The 22,442-nt window shown below is 36.9% G+C and overlaps 2 long non-coding RNA genes across 2 annotated transcripts in view; one reads left to right on the top strand and one right to left on the bottom strand.

Annotated features, from left to right (window-relative positions):
• Window positions 1-22,442, bottom strand: part of LOC145674623 (uncharacterized) — a 183,842-nt gene that overhangs the window by 95,920 nt on the left and 65,480 nt on the right. The gene's annotated exons all lie outside the window — the stretch shown is intronic.
• LOC145674624 (uncharacterized) overlaps window positions 1,938-22,442 on the top strand; it is a 98,833-nt gene continuing 78,328 nt past the window's right edge. The window contains exon 1 of the long non-coding RNA XR_014129001.1: window positions 1,938-2,253. This is a non-coding gene — a long non-coding RNA (uncharacterized LOC145674624). The remainder of the gene's footprint in view (window positions 2,254-22,442) is intronic.

Genomic DNA, 22,442 nt, shown 5'->3' with positions numbered 1-22,442 from the left:
TGAGCAATTGAGTTCCCCCCGCCTTATTTCTGTTTACAGCAATATTGCAATTTCGTGACCCTCTCTCTTTCCAGCGGTCTTAAAGCAATAAAAGTAAGATTTTTTAAGTTTCGTCTCAAGGATAGTTAAGATTGTAAACCCCTATAATATCTCAATACAATCTTTAGAAAATCTCTAGGAAATCAAAATCATGTAACAAAAAAAGGAATTTCAAACGTTATAAAGTTTTTTAACGAAAAACAGCTTAACTGTTTCGTAAAAGGGGTCAATACATATACCTTTCAAAGTTCAATGCCATCTCGTTTCTTTTCCTCTCTTTTTCTATAAGGGAGTAAAACAAATTGAAGGACATTCACATTCCTAGAATGCTGTCTCAACAAGACTCTCTAAAAAGTAAACATTAATCCCTAACTTAACTTTTTTCACGGTAAACTAAATTGCGTAAATTGTATTCCAAATATTTCAAAAATCCTTTTGAGGGTCACTCTGCTATTCATGTGAAGGCCACTCTGTAATTAAATTTGATGGTAGTTGTAAACTTAAATTATACGGTCAACCCTAATTTTGATTTTTCACGGACATATTCGGGTAAAAGTCTATATCTTATCATAAATACCAACAATCTATCTATAGCGGGTATCCTATAACAAAGATAGGTAGTTCTTTATACTCTTTTCTTGTAAGAATTCGTATGTTGTCAATAATAAACCTTTATTTTCAACTTGGCCTTGCATAAACTCGCAAAAACCTTGAGTAAATTGTAATTTCTAAGAATTCAGGTGTCAAGGATTTTTCCAACAGCATTTCATATATAGTCGATAATAGATGATCAAACAAGCTACCAAACACAACAATAAAGTTTCATTTTCAACTTCCATTCATATTTTCTAAGAACTTTGACTTTCACAGTCATTAATTAACATTAAACACATATTTTCTACTCAATAAATGACATATAGACACTCATAAATGGCGGACAAGCTTCTAATCAATACCAAATGCTATTATTTTGGCGCATAATGGTTGAATTTGGACCTAAAGGGTTGAACTACCTTTACGAGGTACCACTACTGGACCAGGGACCCTTTCCTTGGTTTCTGATGCCCCTGACCCTGCAGGGAACATACGAACATTGTGTGAACTTAGAAAAGCTCATAATACCTATTCGAACATTGTGTGAAGATGGGAAGAAAATCTTTATTCATCCGGGACTTCTTTATTTGACGGATCGTATCTTTTAATCCATCACATGTATAACATGTTCGAACAATATGTGAGTATACTAAAGCCGGAGCGTTGTTCTCGTACATTTGTCGTTGGCGAACCCAAGACATGAACTGGAGTTTTGCGCGCTTTTGGTGCAGACCATTGTGCAGACATCCTTCTCCATCAATTGAACGAACTGAAATGACTTCTGAGAGAGATAGGCAGGGTGGCGTTGTACTGACGTCATATCACCTTTGTACTGGCGTGGCTGATATCTAAGTGAACTTAAATATTTATCAGAATGAGGAAACTCAGTTGAATCACGAGGACATGCACAAATATATGTCATATGAAATTTTTTGTCTATTGACATGACCGATATCTAAGTGAACTTAAATATTTATCAGAATGAGGAAAACTCAGTTGAATCACGAGGACATGAAATCGTGCACAAATGTATCATACGAACGCTTTGACCTCCCTCATGTTGATTTTTCAATGAGAACATGTAAACAATCTGATACTATAATCAGATTAAAAAACATAAGTGGATGTTTCACGATTAACGAAAATACGTTTTAGTCCCTTGGAACACAAACAGGGAAGAGATGACAAATGCTTTATCAATATCTTACTTGCAGATAAATCAATGTCTTTTGCTTTGTAATACACATAGTGAATTGAAAAATAAGTTAGTCAGAGATAAATCTCTGTTCTCTGGTACACGAAAATACGATGTTGGTACGTTAGAGGGAATTAGACTTTCAATGATTGATTGCGTACAGAGATTAATGCCCTTAGAATACAAGAGTACAAACATTATCTAGTGTATGCGAGCATTGCGTACTGAACGGAATAAGATAATTAAATGATGACATACAAAAATAAAATTTGAAGTTCTTATCCCCCCAGCAAATAACGAAATAAAGGATTATAAAATCCTTCCATTACCTATTATATTATCCATTCTTGTTTCTATACTGCGTGTGTGTTTTTCAAGTTTTGTATTTCCGCTGTTTTTTGATTTCAACTGTTTGAACTTAAAACGTAAGTTAGTTTTTGTTTGATTATCCAATTAATTAGTTTCTCTTTCAGAGTATTTTTTTAAAAATTGATGGGAAAACTGTAATTTAAGAGAAACTTGTTTCTAGGTTATTATTGTATTACGTGTGATGGAAGTGAATGTTATTATTTCATACAAAGTTGAATTGAATTGAATTTAACGTACCTTTTAACAGCGAGGCTATATTTTGTAGATACCCGTCGGGAAATGAACATGGGTTTCCCACATCAAAGATACGTATAATAATAATAGATTTTGACTTTAGTGCGTCTCTTAGCAACGATGCTATGTGAGACGTGAACCTACAACTTAACGTGGAATCCTAACCACATGAACTCACACCGGGAATGAAAACTAGGTTTTCAACAGTAAAGATGACTATAACAATATTGATAATATATTTGATTGTGAATTTAACACTTCTTTGAACAGTAACGCTATGTGAGACGTGAACCTACAGCTGGGGGTGGAATCCGAACCACATGAGCTCACACCGGTAATGAAAACTAGGTTTCCAACAGTAAAGATGACTATAACAATATTGATAATATATTTGATTGTTAATTTAGCACTTCTTTGAATAGTTAAGATATTCTGTTGTTTTGTTATATTAAAAACTGAAGTACTTTCTTAATCTCTCGGGGAAACCAAACAATAAACTAGTAAAAGTGAAATATTTTAAATAAAGTATCGAAAAACATCCTGGTAAAAATAGTGAAAGTTGAAAGCAAATATTGTAAACACGGAAGACTTTCACAGAAGAAAATGAACAATCCTATTTTCTTAAATCCGAGATAGAAAATGAATGTATGGAAAATAAATATACATACTCTAGTAATCTTACAAAAAACATCATACTGCAATCACAACTCAACCTCAATAGTGGCGTTCTACTTAGCATTAGTGGTATGCAGATTCAGCTGTCAATTGACTGTGCTTCATCATAGAATTCAGCCAAGTGTAAGTACGCAACCATGACCTTTGTTTGCTACTGTAATGAAATATGCATATGGCAGTCTTAGCACAAGAACGAGAATATGTAACCCCGTGTAAATCAAAATATTTATTATCTTCTCCATACCCTTATTTACTTTAAATGTTTTTCATTATTCTCTTACTGTTTTGGTGACGGGTGTGCATATGCAATAAACCCACGTTTGGTATTATTCTTTTAAGAAACTATTTGTTTCCTTTCAAGCACTATGCTACCTACCCTATGGCACAACAATCATGTTTTTTAATTATTTCTTACAGTAAGGGTATGTGAGACTTGAACATACAGCTTAACGTGGAATCCGAACGACAAGAGTTCACTCCGGGAATTGAACTCATGTTTCCTACATGAAAGATGGTTATAATAATATTAATCTTTCTACATATGGGAAACTGGAAGTGGGTTGATTTGTAAAAAAATAATCGAAAAAGATCGATGTTAGTTGAGAAACAAATTGAGAAACAAAATACAGTGCTTCGCATTATATATCCACTGCTTTATATTATAATAATTGCTGAAGCTTGTGCTTAGAGTTCAGAGCACAAGGAAATTAAATTGTGGGAAAAAGAGATATACAATTTGTACAGTAAGCTTAATTACATGGAAATTTTAAGTTTCGGTACGCTTAATTATATGAAAAATTTTATACTTTTTTCATTTACGTTTGTCTCCTTTACCTTGATTTTGGATTTCAAATTTTAATCCTTTTTCCACTGAAAAGTATCTATAATTCAACAAGGTAATAATTATCAATGATAATTATAATAATTATCTATGTAATTGAATTCATTGTAATTTGGTCCATGAGAAACATTTTACCATTTCGTACTAGCTGTTATGCACGTTCTTCGCACTGATCACATAAAGTATCAATGTAAACAAACTGAACAACGGAAGAACAATTAAGAAACATTTCTAAAATTGGATATATTTTGTGTGAATATGTACCGAACAACGTACATGTGTTTTCACTAGGAAGGCCGATGGGGGCTGAATTTGAACGTAAACACTATCGGGGATGTCACTATACATCTGAGAAATCCCGATAAATATGGATTCGACACAAATATTGGTCATTTTCTACTACTTTTACATGCCCCGTTAAACGCCCCCTGAGACCCCCTTGGTTCCAATTGTGAAAAAATCCCCTGTGGCCTCCAGCCGATACCGCGAAAACTATGAATGTAACACTAACATCTGCCATTTTCTACTACTTTTACATATCCCGGTAAAAGCCCCTATTATCCTCTGGTTCCAATTTTGAAAAAACAACGCCTCTGGCCCGCAGCCGATGGCGGCTGTATTTGAAAGTCAACGCCTGTGGGAGTATCATTATTCATCTCAGCGACAGGGAAAACTATGGATTTGACACTAATATCGGTCATTTTCCATAATTTTGCATGTCTCGCAATTCACCCCCGGTGACTCCCGGCCCGCATACAATGGTGGCTGAATTAGAAAATAATCGCTAATGGCAGTATCGCCATTTATCTCAGCGACGGCGAAAACTATGAATGTGACTCTAACATCTGCCATTTTCTATTACTTTTACATATCCCGGTAAAAGCCCATATGATCCTCTGGTTCCAATTTTGAAAAAACAACGCCTCTGGCCCGCAGCCGATGGCGGCTGTATTTGGAAGTCAACGCCTGTGGGAGTACCGCCGTTTATCTCAGCGACCGCGAAAACTATGGATTTTACACGAATATCGGTCATTTTAGATTACTTTTACGTTTCGGTATCCCTTCCCCTCAGTTGACCCCCGGCCCGCAGCCGAATAGGGTGAATTTGGAAGTTAATGCGATCGGAGTTTCACCATTGATCTCAGCGAACGCGAAAACTATCAAATCGACACTCATTTCGGTCATTTTCTACTACTTTTACTTGTCCCGGTAAACGCCCCCTGAGACCCCCTGGTTCGAATTTAGTCAAAAACGCTTCGCCTTGGTCTGGGTCCTGAACCAAGGTATTCGTGGCCAAAATTTGGTTACTCTCGGCCAACTTGTCTGGTCCTCACGCCGGTCCCGGTTAAAAAAAACACTCTTCGTCTTGATTTGGGGCCTAGACCAAGCTACCCGTGACCAAATTTATAAAACTTTCGTCCACTCGTCTGGTTCACAGGCCGCACACAGATAGAGAGACAGACACTAAAACAAACTCTATTTTATTTATATTAGAAAGGTCAGATCCACCGTTATTGTAATAGAGCGGTGCTTGAGTGATTGATCGTAGAAATTCAAACTTCAATGAGTGATAATTTCATAGCGTTGTTTTATTACAAGTTTAAGCTCTTTAGTCAGTAGAGAAGAGGGCATGAATTATGGGTCAGAGTTGATGATAATGGGTTTCTACGGGTCTGTGGGTCACAGTGGGTAAGAGTGGTTCATGGTGGGTGGTGGGTCAGAGTGGGTCACGGTGGGTCGTGGGTCACGATGGGTGGTAGGTCAACTGGTCGTGGTTAAAGTCTTCATTGCCCCACACCCTCTCTGAACTACAGTGTTGAAAATTAATCAGTGAAAATCAATTGCAATTGATCAATCAATTGAAAGTAATTGCTGTGGAAATTAATTGCAATTGAATTAATTGCCAATTAATTTCAATTGCAATTGAATGACTGAATTCAATTGCAATTACTTTCCACTGCAATTACTTTCAATCGATTGATTAATTGCAATTGATTCTCCTTTATTAATGGCCAACTGCAATTAACAATTAACCATTACTTACTTCAGTTGTTAATTGCAATTAACAATTAAATTTACAGATTAATTTGTTAATTGTTAATTCAATTGAAATTTGCCTAACACTGTGAATCTTCTCTTCCCCTACCACGATCCGGCCCTTCAAACTCTTTTTTTCCTTCTATCGAAGCCAGTACTGCCTATTTGGGAAAAGTTTCAATATAGAGGATTGCTAATGGTAAAAGCGATGCATCCACCGTTCTGTTGGAAAGGGGGGAGGGGCTGGTGGAAAGTGCCGAAAAACTTTACCTTGCCCCCATAGGAAAATATTTAGATTCGACACTACTAATATATATATGTATATTTCAGCGACCGCGAAAACTATGGATTTTACACTAATATCGAAAAGTATGGATTTTACACTAATTTCAATATATATAAAATTGAAAAACACTATGTTTTTGACTCTAAATCTCCCGAACCGCATAACAGATCTTGATCAAATTTGTAACATGGAGGAGTTTCACGGCTGGGCTGGTTAGGCTATTTACTTTGATGGTAGAACTGAGAGGGAAGAATGTAAAAATAAATAAAACTTAATAACTCCTGAACCACTCGACCGATCTTGATCAAATTTTCCACATACATGAGCCTCAGACCTGGGATCGTTTTTGTAATTTAAGTTTGACGGAGCAACGTGGGGGCGAAGAAGGAGGAGAGATATATAAATACCAATTTATATAAGACTGAAAGTGACTATTTTTGTAACTTAATAACTATTGAACTATCTGACCGATCGCAATCAAACTTTCAAGATATATGAGGTACGGATCTGGAAACGTTTTCCTCATTTCACTTTAACGGTACATCCTAGAAGAAGGGGAGGGGGACGTATAAATAAAAGCTAGAAAAACCTAATAACTTTTGAACCACTCAACCAATCTCGGTCTAACTTTTTATATACACGAAGGTCGGGCCTTGAGTGTTTTTTTTACCGTTTCACTTTGACGAGCCAACGTAGGGGAGGGGGAGGGGGAAATATATGTAAAAAATAAAATATAAATGACTGCTTTGTGACTTCAATCTTGAACCACCTGACCGATCTAAATCAAATTTTCAGCATACAGAGTTAAGGGGCAGGGATTACTTTAGGCTATTCACTTTGACGAAGCAACGTAGGGGAGGAGGACGGAGATAAATTTAAAAATGATCAAACATGACCGATATTATTGTTGAATCTCCATAGTTTTCGGGGTCAATGAGACAAACAGTGACACTTCTGATGCTGTTTCAATCTACGTTCAGCCCTAATAATTGGGGAGGGGGAGGGTGCAATGGAGAAGAGAGGATAAACATTTAAAAATGATCGAAAATGACTAATATTAGTGTCGAATCAATAGTTTTAGGAGTAGCAGAGATTAACAGTGAATATTCTGATGCCGTGTGCCGCAGCACGGGGGTAGGGGAGCTATATATAATAATAATCGAAAATGACCAATATTAGCGTCTAATTCATAGTTTTCGGGATCATTCTGATGAACTGTGACATTTTCGATCCGGTTTAAATGCAAGATCAGCTCCGCCACTTGCGGGAAGGCGAGAAAGAGATATATATATAAAACGATCGATAATGGCTGCTATCAGTGTCGAATTTATAGTTTTCTGGGTCGCTTAGATGAACAGTGGTACTTTCTATCTCATTTAAATTCAAATTCAACCCCACAATTTGGGGGAGAGGGAGAAAGAGATATTTAAAAATGATGGAAAATGACCGAGTGCTGAATCCACAATGGTGGGGGGTCACTGAGATAAACAGTGACACTTTCGATGCCATGGCCCGCAACATGGGGGAGGAGGAAATATACTTATAAATGACCGAAAATGACCATTATTGGTGTCGAATCGATGATTTTTGCGGTCGCCGAGATGATCAATGATCTTTCAGATGCTGTTTAAATCGATGCCATTAAAAGCGAAAACAGCATATTTCACGGGTACTAATCACATGAAATACGGAGTTGTGCATTTAAATTTTCATTTCAACTCAGCAAAGCGGGTAATATATGCTAGTAATATTAATAAAGCTCAGGCACTGTCCTTTCTCTATTTCAAAACCAGCTACAAATCTCTTTCCTAGAATATCTATTACTGGAACTATCGTTATATATTTGTTTTTCGTCATTATACAACACCAAGGTTATAAAGGATGGTCTTTTTGATGTGGGTTCGCAGCTTGAATCTGATCGACCTTTCCCAACCATACTATCTCGCCTCCAGAAAAACTGGATTACAGGGCAGAGTCTAAAGCAAGAAATGTATATCTCTTTCGCTAAAAGAAAAACTTTAGTTCGCATACTAGTCACAGCACATGTTTAGAGGTTTTTCAACGAATCTGTGTGAGACGAGACCTGCAAATGACACAGGACTGAAAGTTGAGATTACACCAGAAGTCGAATCTGGTATAAATCTAAGACAAAAAAATCCTAATGGCTGACTACTTTAATGCTCATATTTCAATCTCATGTAAAAATTTAGGGTGAGCCCGGCCCCCTAAACTGCCCGTCCTATAAACACAATTTTCTGGAAGAAAGCCTCTATTCTTCCTTTTGTCTGTCTAGTTTACTAAAAACATGAAAAGCAAACTAGGTCACAGAGCATAGAGTTGGAAATGATTGATATGTTGCATTGCAGACATATTTCGTACCATTGATGATTTTCGGAGGTTTCCCAGGGACAAAATTCCCCTCGGAGTTATATCTCCAATGCTGCTCAATATGCGTTGAGTTGATTTTATCGTCCCTTTCAGCAGCGAGGCTATATGAGAAGGGACCTACTGATTAATCGTGAATTCCGAACTACATGAGCTCTCGTCGAAATCGAACCCGGGTTTCTCACGCCAAAGGGGCGTGCGCTAACCACTTAGCCACGAAGAAGCTCGGTGCTATATTAGAAAAGAAGAAAGCACATTATGGGAATTTCAGTGCAGACAACTAAGTATGACGACTGTTAAATGAATATTTTTCATTTTGAATATATTGTGATAATGGTCAATCTTATTCGATAATGTCATTCTCTCTTTAAAAATAGCATTCTCTTTTCTGTATCTTACTACAGTATACAAGTTAAATTTCACACAGTGTGCAAAAGAGGGGAAGTAATTACAACGTATGATGGACTTCGCTTCCTATCCGATGAACAAAACATTTCTTGTAAAGTTCAGCGTTGCAAAGAACCTGTGTGATTGACTGATAGCTACACATAAATTGACAGAATGAAAGTCTTAATTTTAGTACTGAATCTGCTCTCAGGGAAAAAAGCAAGCTGCTCGCACTCGTGGCTTCTGTGTCTTGTAACATTGTGTTTAAAAAAAACAGGCAAAAGTCAGTTGTGAAAGAACTGATAAGGCTTTTTTTCTTTTATACAAATCATATTTGTTGTTTGAAGCCTCTTTATTCGTTATAAAAGCAATATAACCAGATTCACGGAAACCCACAGGAATTGTAAAGAAATTTTAAAAAAATACCTTTATCACTCAGATCCTTTATTATTATTATTATTATTATTATTATTATTATTATTAGTAGTAGTAGTAGTAGTAGTAGTAGTAGTAGTAGTAGTAGTAGTAGTAGTAGAAGTAGTAGTAGTAGTAGTAGCAGTATTATTATTATTATCATGAATATTTTTCGTTAGTCCTCACAGCAATTAATACTTAGCAGCAGGGGTAAAAGTCTCTTAGGGATTGGGGAGGACACGGTGACTCAGTGGTAAACATCTTGTCTCTGGTACGTGGGGCCTGTGGTTCGATCCTAAGCCAAGAAACTTTGTGGTGGACACCATTGTATCGTGTGTTGGTTTTCTCGGGATACTCCAATTTCCTTCCACATTCGCATTCCATCATATCTTCCATCAACATTCACTTGCCTTAATCATTGTCTCCCTTAGTCTAAAGAGCATAATCGTGTTCGTTAAAATGAAATATTTCATATCATTTTACAGGGGTTGCTTACAGTTTATCAGTGGGTTACCGTTAAGATACTAATACTTGATACTAATATTAGTAAGAAAGAAGGAGTCTATGAGGCTCATAATTATCGAAAGGCTGATAACTACAATTGTACGTTGATTGTAAGAAATGCTAAAGGTACGAACTAAATTTGATTTGTGAGTCTTTTAGCGTTATTAGTCGTATTATGGACAAGAAATAATTCACATATCTACAAACCAAGAAAACTAACACTGAAATTTGATATTCGACAGTGAAATATAATAATATACAAATTGGATTTCAAATATAGAGGTTAGTTTTCTTGGCTTTGAACATGTTCAACTTACATGTGTTTTCGTGATAGACCAAACTTTCAACGTACGAGTATCAGTCTCCTAAATTTTCGTAAATAACTATGAAGGTTATCCTAAATCTAACAAATAAGTACAGATAACGATCAATAAAGTTCATAATTGACTTTTGAGAACATGCTGGCCCTAACTGATATATCACATCATTACTTTTCCATTTCCAAAATTATCACACATTTCAAAATGTCGGATTTCAAGGTGCAGCCGGAAGTTCGTTATTTACTCTGCCCATTGTAGATCACATTTTGTCAATATGTGAAACTACCACCGTTTGCATTGTCTATCTTTCACTATTTTCACGATTCAACAGTTTATTTGATGTATTTCAATAACATAGCATAGCCTTTCTCCCATCAAGCTTGACCCCCTCCGTTTCTTATGACGTTTAGCCCTTATAACTTTGCACATTTACATATTTCCACATCCTCTATCAGTCACACTACGTCTCATTCCGCAACTCGATTCATCCATTTGGACCCTTTACTTGTCACACAATTTCTTCTTGGTGGAGAAACAAGGAAAATAATTCTGCAATGACTGACAAGTAACACTTCCCCAGTGTAACACTCCGATTTTGATAAAATTTGGTAGGTAGATACTACACATAAAATAAACGAATACCGGTACGTGTATTTTTATTTTCTCCGTTAAAGCTGTTTCAGGGGTCAAAAACCCACACCCAAAATTTTGAAAGTTGACGCCCGAAAGGCAAAAACAAGTGGACCGAAGTGAACGAAATTGTGCACAGATATTGCAGACATAAAATGAGGGAATACGGGTTTCGTATTTTACTGGAGAAAACGGTTAGGTGGAGCACGGACCCCTCCAAATCTTTGATCACGAAATATGAAAAGTGCTAATAACAGTATGCCAGAAGTCATAAAGAACATGAAGAATTGCGACGAAATTTTGCGTAGTGGCAATATAAAAAAATACGTTTTATTTTCTGCGAAAAAACGGTAAAGGGGCAAAGGCCCCATCGAAAATTTTGAAAATTGACGCCCAAAAGGCAAAAATAAGTGGGCCGTAGTGAATGAAATTGTGCACAAATATTGTAGAGGTAAGATGGAGGAATACGTGTTTCGTAATTTCCTTAAAAGAAAAAAACTTTAGCGTGGATCAAGGTGTCTGGTAGCGGAAGGAGTGGACACAAGCGATGAAATTTTGTGTAGATATTGGATATGTAAAATAACACCTTTCGTGTTTCACAAGTGTATCCATCTGGTTTTACAAATTTGGATGATCAACAGTGAGCTCAAACAGTATATATATTATTTTATAGTATTTCAGGAGGCACCTTTAACATTTCAATGTTTTCGTGATCAAATGTTTGGAGGGGTCCGTGCCCCACCCAACCTTTTTTTCCAGGAAAATACGAAACCCGTATTCCCTAATTTTATGTCTACAATATCTGTGTACAATTTCATTCACTTCGGCTCACTTCTTTTTGCCTTTCGGGCCTCAAATTTCAAAACTTTCGGTGGGGCCTTTTGCCCCCTTAAACTGTTTTTCCGCAGAAAATAAATAAAACGTATACCTTCCTTTTTTGCACATCGTCCATGCGCATAGTTTCGTTGCAGTTCGTCATGTCCTTTACACACATCTGACATACTGTTACTAGCACTTTTGATATTTCGTGATCAAATGTTTGGAGGGATCCGTGCCCCACCTAACCGTCTTTTCCAGGTAAATACGAAACCCATATACCCACATTTTATGTCTACAATATGTGTGCAAAATTTCATTCACTTCGGTTCAATTCTTATTTTTCGGGTGTAAACTTTCAAAAGTTTGGGGTGGGAGGTTTTGCCCCCTAAAAAAATTTTTCCGCAGAAAAAAAAACGTATTCCTTTGTTTTTTGTGTATTGTATATACGTAAAGTTTCGTTGCAACTCTTCATGTCCTATACACACATTTGACATAGTGTTACAACAACTTTTCATATTTCGTGCTCAAATGTTTGGAGGGGTTCGTGCCCCACCTAACCGTCTTTTCCAGGTAAGTACGAAACCCGTATACCAACATTTTATGTCTACAATATCTGTGCAAAATTCCATTCACTTCGTTTCGCTTCTTCTTATCTTTCGGGCGTCAACTTTCAAAAGTTTGGGGTGGGTTCTTTTGCCCCCTAAAACCGTTTTCGATGCCGGATGGCGGGATGGATCCCAGACTATAAAAGTTTGCAGTGGATACCATCGTACCCGTGAGATTTCTCGGAAGTATCTTGTTTTCTCCTACATTCTCCTTTCACGAATTATTTCCCAAAAAAATAGCTTCCATCTATTATCTCTCTCTATTATTGGATCGGATTTCAGTTTAACATCCCTTTGGTTGCAAAATTACATGAGACATGGAGCTACGTATTAACGTGAGATCCGAACTGCTTGTGCTCCCGCTGATGATTGGAGCCGGGTCTCCTATGCGAAAGTCGCACACGCTACCCCATAGCCATGCGTGATCTCTCTGTCTTCCTTAGCCTAGAAAGCATAACATGTAAACTTTATGGACTTCAATAACTTCAGTTCTTTCTCGATAGTCAATTCTATACTGAGACAAAGTAGATCAATCAAATATGTGCATCTTCCCTTTTTATAATTTTAACGATGTTCTTGTAACTTCTACCGTGTTCTAAGATTCCTGTTATTTGAAATATCGTATTTAATTGTAGTTAACTTGCCTCAGTCAACATTTTATAAAATATCCCAGTAATTCTTCAATTTCTTTGGTGTGATTTTTGTGCTGCCCCTGTACCATATCGAGTTGTGCATTAATGGAAGCTATGGCTAAAAATAATATACATTTCCTTTACCCCGACTTCGATCCGACATTCTGTTCTCGAGTTACATTTTGGACATTTTCCCGACAGGTTTTTGGCTGGACATAGCGCCAAAAGGAAGTATTTGTGCACCCAGGTTCTTATCTTGGTATCAGGAATCAGCTCCCAAAGGTTCTCGGTGTTGCTTTGAAACACCCTGTATATTTCTATCCTGTTTCTGATTAGCTCCTGTTTGCCAATCAATTTCCAGTATTCCCAAAACAAATCAAAAGTAAACTAAATTAACTAAATCGCCTTCCCCTATGCTTTCTTATTGTACAGTAATTATTATATATTTATATTGTAGTTTACAGAGATTGCCAATATTGATTGAAATATCTGGTTATAATGCTAGTAGAGGAATTCCCATTTTAGTACAGAAATTTCCTCCTTGCATCCTACCGCAATATTAGGCGAGATGGGGTTAGGCAAGATGAGAATTCCCATTTCGCCTAGAATGGTGGACATTCTTCTCTTGGAGATATAAGTGGCTGATAAATCGTTAGACGAGGTGGGATTAGGCGAGGTGGGATGGAATCATCTGGACGGTAGGTAGTGGCATGACGTCATGCCGTCCCCCATGCCTATGTTTGCCCATTGTAATTGCTTAGGAACTCGGGGGACGCCGTACACATTTTTTTTGGGGGGGGCGTGTTCCCCCGCGTTCTCACGCACTTTTACCCCTGCTGCTAAATATTAATTGCTGTGAGGACTAGCGAAAAATATTATGCGGTAATAATAATAATAATAATAATAATAATAATAATAATAATAATAATAATAATAATAATAATAATAAAGGACCTAAATGATAAATATATTTTTATGATAAATATAAATCTGGATATGTTCTATTTACAAGGAATAAAGAGGCTTCAAACAAGAAATTGGGAAATATAATTTTGTATAACAGAAAACTAGCCTTATCAGTTGTTTTATCTTGTGTCTGTGTCTGTTTTTTAAACACAATGTTACAAGGCACAAAACAACGCCTGAGGGCAGGTTGCTTTTAGCCTGAGGCAGCTTCAGTACTCAAATTAAGACTTTCGTTCTGTCAGTTTATGTGTAGCTATCAGTCAACCACACAGGTTCTTTGCAACGCTGAATTTTACAAGAAAGGTTTTGTTCATCGGATAGGAAGCGAAGTCCATCTTACGTTGCAATTACTTCCCCTCTATTGCAAACTGTGTGAAATGTAACTTGTATACTGTAGTAAGATACAGAAACGAGAATGTTATTTTTAAAGAGAGAATGACATTATCGAATAAGATTGACCATTATCACAATATATTCAAGATGAAAAATAATCATTTAACAGTCGTCATACTTAGTCGTCTGCACTGAAATTCCCATAATGTGCTTTCTTCTGAGCCTGAGGCAGCTTCAGTACTCAAATTAAGACTTTCGTTCTGTCAGTTTATCTGTAGCTATCAGTCAACCACACAGGTTCTTTGCAACGCTGAATTTTACAAGAAAGCTTTTGTTCATCGGATAGGAAGCGAAGTCCATCATACGTTGTAATTACTTCCCCTCTTTTGCACACTGTGTGAAATTTAACTTGTATACTGTAGTAAGATACTGAAAAGAGAATGCTATTTCTAAAGAGAGAATGACATTATCGAATAAGATTGACCATTATCACAATATATTCAAGATGAAAAATATTCATTTAACAGTCGTCATACTTAGTTGTCTGCACTGAAATTCCCATAATGTGCTTTCTTCTTTTCTAATATGAGCACCGAGCTTTTTTGTGGCTAAGTGGTTAGCGCACGCCCCTTTGGCGTGAGAAACCCGGGTTCGATTCCGACGAGAGCTCATGTAGTTCGGAATTCACGATTAATCAGTAGGTCCCTTCTCATATAGCCTCGCTGCTGAAAGGGACGATAAAATCAACTCAACGCATATTGAACACCATAGGAGATATAACTCCGAGGGGAATTTTGTCCCTGGGAAACCTCCCAAAATCATCAATGGTACGAAATATGTCTGCAATGCAACATATCAATCATTTCCAACTCTATGCTCTGTGACCTAGTTTGCTTTTCATGTTTTCAGTAAACTAGACAGACAAAAGGAAGAATAGAGGCTTTCTTCCAGAAAATTGTGTTTATAGGGTGGGGGGTCACACAGGCCCGAACCCACGGGCAGTTTAGGGGGCCGGGCTCATCCTAAATTTTTACATGAGATTGAAATATGAGCATTAAAGTAGTCAGCCATTAGGATTTTTTTGTCTTAGATTTATACCAGATTCGACTTCTGGTGTAAGCTTATCTTTCAGTCCTGTGTCATTTGCAGGTCTCGTTTCATACAGATTCGTTGAAAAACCTCTAAACATGTGCTGTGACTAGTATGCGAACTAAAGTTTCTCTTTTAGCAAAAGAGATATACATTTCTTGCTTTAGACTCTGCCCTGTAATCCAGTTTTTCTGGAGGCGAGATAGTATGGTTGGGAACGGTCGATCAGATTCAAGCTGCGAACCCACATCAAAAAGACCTTCCTTTATAACCTTGGTGTTGTATAAGGACGAAAAACAAAAATATAACGATAGTTCCAGTAATAGATATTCTAGGAAAGAGATTTGTAGCTCGTTTTGAAATAGAGAAAGGACAGTGCCTGAGCTTTATTAATATTACTAGCATATATTACCCGCTTTGCTGAGTTGAAATGAAAATTTAAATACACAACTCCGTATTTCATGTGTTTAGTACCCGTGAAATATGCTGTTTTCGTTTTTAATGGCATCGAAAAGATCATTGATCATCTCGGCGACCCCAAGAAATCATCGATTCGACACCAATATTGGTCATTTTCGATCATTTTTCAATATCTCTTTCTCCACCTCCCCCAAGTTGTGTGATTTAATTTGAAATTGAACGGGATCGAAAGTACCGCTGTTCATCTAAGCGACCCAGAAAACTATAAATTCGACACTGATACTGGCCATTATCGACCATTTAATATATCTCTTTCTCCTCGTCCCGCAAGTGGCGGAGCTGATCTTGCATTTAAACCGCATCGAAAATGTCACAGTTCATCAGAATGATTCCGAAAATTGTGGATTAGACACTAATATTGGTCATTTTCGATTATTATTATTATTATTATTATTATTATTATTATTATTATTATTATTATTATTATTATTATTATATTTATATAGCTCCCCTACCCCTCCTCCATGCTGCGGCACACGGCATCAGAATTGTCACTGTTAATCTCTGCTACTCTTAAAACTATTGATTCGACACTAATATTAGTCATTTTCGATCATTTTTAAATGTTTATCCTCTCTCCTCCATTGCACCCTCTCCCTTGCCAACTATTAGGGCTGAACTTGGATTGAAACAACAGCAGAAGTGTCACTGTTTCTCTCATAGACCCCGAAAACTATGCTTTCAACTCTAATATCGGTCATGTTTGATCATTTTCAAATTTTTCTCCCCCTCCTCTCCCTACTTTGCATCGTCAAAGTGAATAACCTAAAGCAATCCCTGTCTCTAAACTCATGAATGTTGGAAATTTGATTGAGATCGGTCACGTGGTTCAAGAGTGATGAAGTCACAAAGGTAGTCATTTTTATTTTTATTTTTACATATATTTTTCCCTCCACCTCTCCTACGTTGGCTCGTCAAAATGAAACGATAAAAACACTCAAGGCCCGACCCTCATACATGTTGAAAATTTGATCGAAATTGATTGAGTGGTTCAAAAGATATTAGGTTTTATTAGTTTTTACTTATTCGTCCCCCTCCCCCTCCCCTAGGGTCTACCGTTAAAGTGAAATTAGAAAAATGTTTCCAGATCCAAACCTCATATATCTTGAAAATTTGATTGAGATTGGTCAGATAGTTCAATAGGTATTAAGTTACAAAATAGTCGCTTTCAGTCTTATATAAATTGATTTTTATGTCTCCCGCTCCTTCTCCTCCTCCACGGTGCTGCGTCAAATTTAAATCATAAAAGTGATCCCAGGCTTGAACCTCATCATCTATGTTGAAAATTTGATCGAGATCGGTCGAGTGGTTCAGGAGTTATTAAGTTCTATTTATTTTTACACCCCTCCTCCTCCCCTCAGTTCTACTATCAAAGTGAATTGCCTAAAACCAGCCCAGCCTTGAAGCTAATCCATGTTAAGAATTTGATCGATATCGGTTGGGCGGTTCAGGACATTTACTCACAAACAGTTATTTTCAATTTTATATATATAGATTGGTAGTGTAGAATCTAGATATTTTCCCATTGGGCAACGTAGAATTTTGCGGGACTTTCCACACCCCGTCAACCCTTTCCAACAGAACGGCGGATGCATCGCTTTTATAACTAGCAATCTTCAACATTGAGACTTTTCCCAAATAGGCAGTCCTTGCTTTGATAGAAGAAAAAAGGTTGAAGGGCCGGATCAGGGCAGTGGAGAAGAGTCATCTTTTATTAGCTACACAACACGACTAGCCGACTTGACGTCCACCATGGCCTCGCATCATGTAGTCCATTTTTTTAAATTTTCAATGGAGACCTGCCTACGTATTTTGAATTGCAGAGGAAGGTACGTTGTATGCATTAACATTACAAATATATGAGCATACTGGTATTCAAATTTCAAAGACGTTTAGGCCAAATTGAATTCAATAGGTCATTGTATTTCCTTTGTAGGAGCTTTCACTTTTTACTTTTGCGGCTTGTCGTCCCCTAAATTGCCGCTCGGAGCGTTTGTCCCTTTTCCCCAGATCTGGCACTGATTATTGGGGATGACTGTGATCTGCAGAGGTCATGGCTTAGTTATAAACAATAATATAGTAAGAAACTAAAACGTAAATATAGTGAGGATAATAACTCGCTGATTGTGCGAGCTCTTTTTCTCTTTTTTTCCTCAGCTGATCTAATAGTGACTGTGCCGCACTCAGAACACGTACAGGAGAATTGGCAACACCACACGAGAGCCCGCCTGAAACAAATTCGAGCTGAAATTTCTGAATGATTCTTCCAACCTACATTCAAGGTTTCTTTATAATGTCAAAAATTATATTGTATATTTTATGTTGAACTTCGCTTACAAAAGTTTGTTCTTCTCTCCAAGGTTTTAAGTTCAATCCCCTTCTTTCTCTTCATTGATAAAACCTAATGACCTTTTTACTTATTCGTGGTATGATTTTTTCCACACACGTATTAAACTTTGAATTTAGCGCTTGAGAGTAGCAGAAACATACGAGCTTGATATGGGGATCATTTTAAAAATTCCGGCGGTATTGAGTCCTCTTAAATGGAAATTGTCGCCGATCAATAGAAAGTTAATATGGGAGAACTATGAAATAAAACAAACAGACACGCGTCATTTTGTAATAAAATTACATGGCGAGTGCATTTTATCTGATTCAAAGCTGTTATCGTCGAATATATACAATTAAAAGTGCCCTGATTGGCCAAATTAAAAAAAAACTCAGCAAATTATCCCTCTACAGGCGAATTTTTTTTTTCGTCACCACCGGTGGGGATACGGGTTTCTTATTATCCTGACAAAAAAAAAACGTTTAGGTTGGACCCAGACCGCTCCTAAACTATCATCGTGAAATATCAAAATTGCTAATAATAGTATGCCAGAAGTGCTTGAAGGACATGAAGAATTGAAATGACACATTGTGTAGGGACAATACGCAAAAAATAAACGAAATATGTTTTTTTTATTTTCTGTGGAGAAACGGTTTTAGGGGGCAAAATACCCACCCAAAATTTTGAAATTTGAGGTCTAAAAGGCAAGAAGGAATGCACCGAATTGAATGATATTGTGGGCAGATAGTGTAGACATAAAATGAGATAATTCGGTTTCGTATTTTCCTGAAAAAAAAAGGTTGAGTGAGGAACGGACCTTGTAGCCCGTTGATTACGAAACATCGAAAGTGCAAATAAGCATACGTCAGAACCTCGTAAAGACTGGAAAATTGCAACGAAACTTCGTATAGGGACAATTTGCAAAACTATAAATGAAACGTGTTTTAATATTTGAGGAAAAACAGAGCTTTGGCCTAGGCCCCTCCGACAAAAAAGTAAATATTACCGTAATATCACAGGAAGGAGTGGACTGAAGCAAATGAAATTGTGTGTAGATATTATATAGGTCCAATGTAAAATAAGGCCTTTCGTCTTTCTCAAGTGTCCCAATTCGTTTTGCTTTAAATTTGGCAGATCAACAGCTAACTGGAAATAAATTGACGCGTTTTTTTATGCGCAAATACATTGTAAGGGTTAAACATTTTTCCTGAAATACTATAAAATACGTTATACTGTTTGTGCTTGTAGTTGATATGCCAAATTTGAAAAAATCGGATGAATACACGACACTTGTAAAACACGAAAGGCCTTATTTTACATATCCAATATCTATATACAATTTCATTCGCTTCGGTTCACTCCTCGCGAAACTCGACCTATCGTTCCACTCAACAGTGTTTTTTCTTTCAGGAAAATACGAAACACGTATTCCCTCATCTTACCTCTACAATATTTGTGCACATTTCATTCACTTCGGTTTACTTCTTCTTGCCTTTTTGGGTCAAATTCCAAAAAGTTTGACGGAGGCTCTTGCCCCCCAAAACCCGTTTTCCCCTCGAAAATAAAAAACGTACTCGTTTATTTTTTGCCTATTGTTCATACACAAAGTTGCGTTGCAATTCTTCTTCTCTTTTACACACATCTGACATACAGTTACTGGCACTTTTGATATTTCGTGATGAAAGGTTTGGAGGGGTGCGTGCCCCACCTAACCGTCTTTTCCAAGCAAATATGAAACCCGTATTCCTTCATTTTGTGTCTACAATATATGCACAAAATTTCATTCATTTTGGTTCACTTCTTACCTTTCGGGCGTCAACTTTCAAAATTTTGGGGTCTATTTTTTGCCTCTGAAATCCATTTTCCGCAAAAAATAAAACAAACCTTATTCCTTTATTTTTTCGTATTGTCCATACAGAAAGTTTCTTTGCAATTCTTCATGTCTTACACACTTCTGAAATACTGTTATTACCCCTTTTGATATTTCGTGATCAAATGTTCGGAGGGGTCGGTGCCCCACCTAACCCTTTTTCAAGGAAAATACGAAACCCATATTCCCTCATTTTATGTCTACAGTGTCTGCCTACAATTTCATTCACTTCGGCTCACTTCCTTATGCCTTTCGATCGTCAACTTTCAAAATTTAGGTGGGGGCTTTTGCCCCTAAAACCGTTTCTTCGCAGAAAAAGAAAAACATTATTCGTTTATTTTTTCCGTATTGTCCATACACAAGGCTTAGTTTCAATTCTTCATATCCTATATACACATCTGACATACTGTTACTATCTCTTTTGATATTCCGTGATCAAAGATTTGTAGGTGTCCGTTCCCCATTCAACCATTTTTTCCATGAAAATATGATACCCGTATTCCCTTATCTCATGTGTACAATATCTGTGCACAATTTCATTCACTTCGGTACACCAATTTTGATTGTCGTCCGTCAATATCAGAAATTTTGGATGGGGGCTTTTGCCCCCGAAAACCGTTTTTCCGCAGAAAATAAAAAACGTATTTGTTTATTTTTTGCGTATTGTCCATGCACAAAGTTTCGTTCGAATTCTTCCTGTCCTTTAAGCACATCTGATATACTGTTACTGGCCCTTTTGATATTCCGTGATCAAAGGTTTGGAGGGGTTCGTGCTCCACCTAACCGTCTTTTCCAGACAATACGATACCCGTATATCCTCATATTATGTTTACAATATCTGTGCCAAATTTTATTCATTTCGGTTCACTTCTTCTTACCTTTCGGGCGTCAAATTTTGAAATTTTGGAGCCCGATCTTTTGCCCCTGAAACCCATTTTCCGCAGAATAGAAAACAAACCGTATTCCTTTTTTCTGCGCTATTATCCATACACAAAGTTTCCTTGCAATCCTTCATGTCCTTTACACACATCTGACATAGTGTTAGTAGCACCTTTGATATTTCGTGATCAAAGGTTTGGAGGGGTCGGTGCCCCACCCAACCGTTTTATCCAGGAAAATACGGAACCCGTATCCTTACATTGCGTCTGCAATATCTGTGAACAATTTCATTCACTTCGGTTCACTCCTTTTTGCCTATCGGACTTCAACTTTAAAAATTTAGGTGAAGGTTTTGCCCCGTAAAACCGTTTTCTCCTGGAAAATGAAAATGCCCGTATTGGTTTATTTTTTGCGTGTTGCCCACACGTAAAGTTTCGTTGCAATTCTTCCTGTCCTTCACACACATCTGACATACTGTTACTAGCAATATTGATATTTCGTGATCAAGTGTTTGGAGGGGTCCGTGCCCCTCCAACCGTTTTTTTAAGAAAATACGAAAATCGTGTCCCTCATTTTATGTTTTAAATATCTGTTCACAATTTCATTCACTGCGGTTCAGTTATTCTTGTCTTTCGGGTGTCAACTTTTTAAATTTTTGTGTGGGTTTTATATTAAAACTTTACATTATGTAACTTTTTCGTTTTTATGAGATTATTTTTTGGGGGGAAAGAGAAATGCTTTCCTCTGGTATCTGTTTGTTGTCATTCATTTTGTTTGAACTGCTTAAGTAAGATCATTTTGTAACTTTTGATGTCATCCAACTCCGTCACGATAATAAAATTGTCATTCTTAACAATTTGTTTTATTCTCTTATTTGGAGTTTGTCACACTAATATATTTATTACAAAATTCAGGTTTGGTCCAACGCCTTTCGAATTCGCAACCAACCTGACCGCCGAGCTTTCTGGGTTGCTTGTTATTGCAGGAAAAGGAACAGAGCAAGTGCTAATGCACTTTTAGAGTCGTGTATACAATTAAAACACAAAAGTGAAGGTGCAGTTGAGATGCCTTCTTTTGGTACAGTATATCATAACATTTCTAGCTCATTAGAAGTATTGCTCACTACGCTGTGCTGTAGAGAACGACACCACAAGACGAGACGAGACAATCTGGACTGGGTAATTATATTTCCAGACTTCAATGAGTTATATTCTCTGCAGATGCGGTAATAGGATGAACTGTTGTGGCTTATGACAGCAAGAAGAACTCATATTTAATTAAGCAATGAACTTTGGTGGTAGGTGTAAAGAACAGTACTACATAATTTTATCGCCGACGCGAAGGAACTTTTCAGTTGAACTTTTCTTTCATAGTGAAATCTCGAGCAATATTAACTGCTGTTGGTAAATTGAGGGACATTTCTATAATTAAAATAACAACAACAATAATAATATGAGTTATTGAAGTAATATCTTAACGTGAAAATTTCTGGTTCTTGAAATAGTTATTATTATTTTTTTAAGTGATTAA

This window comes from Thermobia domestica, chromosome 17 (genome assembly GCF_964235325.1).
Source record: "Thermobia domestica chromosome 17, izTheDome1.hap1.1, whole genome shotgun sequence".
NCBI classification, from domain to species: Eukaryota; Metazoa; Arthropoda; class Insecta; order Zygentoma; family Lepismatidae; genus Thermobia; species Thermobia domestica.
Note: the sequence above shows the minus strand (reverse complement) of the source record. Positions and strands in the feature narration are given on the sequence as shown.